Genomic DNA, 3648 nt, shown 5'->3' with positions numbered 1-3648 from the left:
GACCGCTGCTCAGCCCGAAGGCCTGCAGATTACGAGGTGTCGTGTGGTCAGCACGACGAATCCTCTCGGCCGTTATTCTTGGCTTCCTAGACCGGGGCCGCTATCTCACCGTCAGATAGCTCCTCAATTCTAATCACGTAGGCTGAGTGGACCACGAACCAGCCCTCAGGTCCAGGTAAAATTCCCTGACTTGGCCGGGAATCGAACCCGGGGCCTCCGGGTAAGAGGCAGGCACGCTACTCCTACACCACGGGGCCGGCAAAAGGGAATTGAGCCAACGGCACGTGGTGTTCCCAAGCGGTCACCCATCCAAGTACTGACCACACCCAATGTTGCTTAAGTGCGGTGATCCAACGAGAACCGGTGTATTCAACATGGTATGGCCGTTGGCAAAAAGCAAAGACACCTCCGTACAGTCCATGAAGGCCCTTGGAGGAGTGGAAGGTAAAGGATTGCACCATTGTTAACGTCGGCACGTGATGGGGTAGAGTGGTTAGCTCTACGCCCGGCCGCCTTTGGCCCCAGGAATTAACCTGGTACTCATTTGTGGTGTAAGTGAGTGAACCTCAGGTCTATATGCACCTCCGGAAGTGGAAATCTCGTTTCTTAAAGTTTACGACTTCCTGACGGGGATTCGAACCCACGTCCTTCCGGGCGCACCGAGCACGCCTTTACCGCCTCGGCCAGGCAGCGCTGTTTCAGAGAAAATTCCGAGTACTCTTGTGTCTTTAAAAAGTGACAGCAGATCGAAGGAGAGTACCAAAGAAAATTAAATATGAAAACAGTGTAGAAATTCAGTAAGCGCCGCCTAAGTTTTATAGCTTTCTAATGGAGTTTATAAATACATTTTTTTTGTAGAAATGCTAAGGCCGGGCTGAGTGGCTCAGACGGTTAAGGAGCTTGCCTTCTGACCCCAACTTGGCAGGTTCGATCCAGGCTCAGTCCGGTGGTATTTGAAGGTGCTCAAATACGTCAACCTCGTGTCAATAGATTTACTGGCACGTAAAAGAACTCCTGAGGGACTAAATTCCGGCACCTCGGCGTCTTCGAAAACCATAAAAGAGTAGTTAGTGGGACGTAAAGCAAATAACATTATTATTATTATTATTATTAGAAATGCTAGGGACTCACCCGGCAGCTCCCAGAAATACATTTACTTTTATAACCTAATATAATTTAGCACGCACTATTCTCCATTGCTCAAGCACGTAGTAGCATTTCCATAGGCTGAGATAAATCGAATATGACGTCATGCAACCTGTAACGAAACAATAAGAAATTATTTCTTTGTCATTAGCTGCACCACGTAAACAACGGTTATGTTAGTGTCAACTTTTCGCCAGTGTCCAACATAGAATGCGCTGCTATCGCCCGACAGAATGCTAGAGGCCTAACAGCCACTGGAGGATTACGCCTCCAGAACTACTTTGTTTGTTCACAGTACGTACAGAGGTGTGAACATTATTAGACTCAACACTAATTTTTGCCTTATTTCCAGAGGGCAAGTTGTATTTTCTTCCAATTACACCAGTGACGATATCATAGTTAATAGACTCTTCTTCTTCTTCTTCTTCTTTTCCTGCCACTTTTTCCCACACCTGTGGGGTCGCGGGTGCAAACTGCGTCGCACATGTGGATTTGGCCCTGTTTTACGGCCGGATGCCCTTCCTGACGCCAACCCTCTATGGAGGGATGTAAGCACTATTGCGTGTTTCTGTGGTGGTTGGTAATGTCGTGTGTTGTCTGAATATGATGAGGAGAGTGTTGGGACGGACATATACACCCAGTCCCCGAGCCAGAAGAATTAATCAGAAGCGATTAAAATCCCTGACCCGGCCGGGAATCGAACCCGGGACCCTCTGAACCGAAGGCCAGTACGCTGACCATTCAGCCAACGAGTCGGACAGTTAATAGACTCCTCTATCAACATTAAATTCCAATGTTGAGGGTTTTTAATTTCTTTTTTGAGTATAATTCGATAAAAATGGAATTAAATGCAGTGGTTCTGTCATATTTTGCTTTACTTGAGAGCTGGCAATTCGCTATGCTCTGTACTGTTTACTACCCACACTCTTGGAAAATGATGTTGTAGGATAAACAACAGACCAAACAGAAATATTTAATCTCAATATAATATATTAAAAAATACGAATAATACGGTATTTCACAAAGTTTAGTAAGTTGAATGAATATTTGACTGAAAAATAGGGAGTTCGATGGAACAAATTAGAAGGACAAGCGAGGGAAAAACAGAAACTAAGGCAATTTAATTTTTTTCTTCTTCTTTGAATCTAATAATTTTCACACCACAGAAATCTTCAAAATGAATTGTCTTTCTTAGCTTTTGGTTAGTAAAATGATAAAACATTTTCAGTCCTTAAAGTTTATTTCACCCAAAAGAAACTAGGTACAGTATTTACAAAAAAAAAACATATAAAATTAAAAAGTGGTCAATGTCTATTTTCTGTATTTACATTTTAAGTTATTTTCTTTGAAAATAATAACACTGTTACTTCTCCAGTTCCTCCAGAATTCGAAGAATATCTTCGTGATTGTTGTATCGTTGAACCCTAAACAAAAGTGTAGATAACGAGATCGGTAACTCATCGTTAGTATTTTCTTGCAAAAAGGAAAAAAGGAAGCTATATTTCAACGAAAAAATAACACGTAAAATGTTTACGCTACACTAGTTTACTGAAAGATGAATATAATTCACATATTATATATAATATATAATATATTCATAATGAATATTATCGTCGCTTCCGCGCGCAAGACGGAAGCTTGGCCGTCACCATCCGCTTTCGGACTGTACTGAAATGAAATATCGTATGGCTTTCAGTGCCGGGATATCCCAGGAAGGGTTCGGCTTGCCAGGTGAAGGTCTTTCTATTTGACCCCCGTAGGCGACCTGCGCGTCGTGATGAGGATGAAATGATGATGAAGACAACACATAAACCCAGCCCCCGAGCCCTTGGAATTAACCAATTGAGGTTAAAATCCCCGACCCGGCCGGGAATCGAACCTGGGACCCTCTGAACCGAAAGCCAGTACGCTGACCGTTCAGCCAACGAGACGGGCTGAAATCGAATTCCGGCTAGCGGCGAGATGACTAGCTAAGGAATACCTGCCCCTCCCAGGCCTCTATCAATTCTCTGGTGAGAACTGTGTCACACAATACAAAAATGCAGCCAATCTGCCGTCAGCGGTAGCGGATGAAGGTTAAATATGTAATATTCTTAATGTTGTTGTTGTTGTTGTTGTTGTTGCTTGAGTCATCAGTTCATAGACTAGTTTGATGCAGGTCTCGATACCAGCCTATCCTGTGCTAACCTTTTCATTTCTACGTACATACTGCATCCTATATCTGCTCTAATCTGCTTGTCATATTCATACCTTGGTCTACCCCTACCGTTCTTACCGCCTACACTTCCTTCAAAAACCAACTGAACAAGTTCTATTCAGTATCTCATCATTCGTGATTCGATCTATCCATCTCACCTTCAGCATTCTTGTGTAACACCACATTTCAAAAGCTGCCAGGTTCCAGATGAAAGTCTTCAGAAACATCTTTCTAATTCCTATATCAATGTTCGAAGTGAGTAAATTTCTTTTCTTAAGATAGCTCTTCCTTGCTAGTCTGTATGT

At 43.1% G+C, this 3648-nt stretch overlaps 1 non-coding gene across 1 annotated transcript; it reads right to left on the bottom strand.

Annotated features, from left to right (window-relative positions):
- Positions 1-272: 272 nt before the first annotated feature.
- On the bottom strand, positions 273-391 carry LOC136885809 (5S ribosomal RNA). Its single transcript, XR_010861620.2, has one exon. It is a non-coding gene; the product is annotated as a 5S ribosomal RNA (ribosomal RNA).
- Positions 392-3648: the final 3257 nt, after the last annotated feature.

This window comes from Anabrus simplex, chromosome 14 (assembly GCF_040414725.1).
Source record: "Anabrus simplex isolate iqAnaSimp1 chromosome 14, ASM4041472v1, whole genome shotgun sequence".
Classification (NCBI taxonomy): Eukaryota; Metazoa; Arthropoda; class Insecta; order Orthoptera; family Tettigoniidae; genus Anabrus; species Anabrus simplex.
This window is presented reverse-complemented; position numbering and strand designations above follow the sequence as displayed.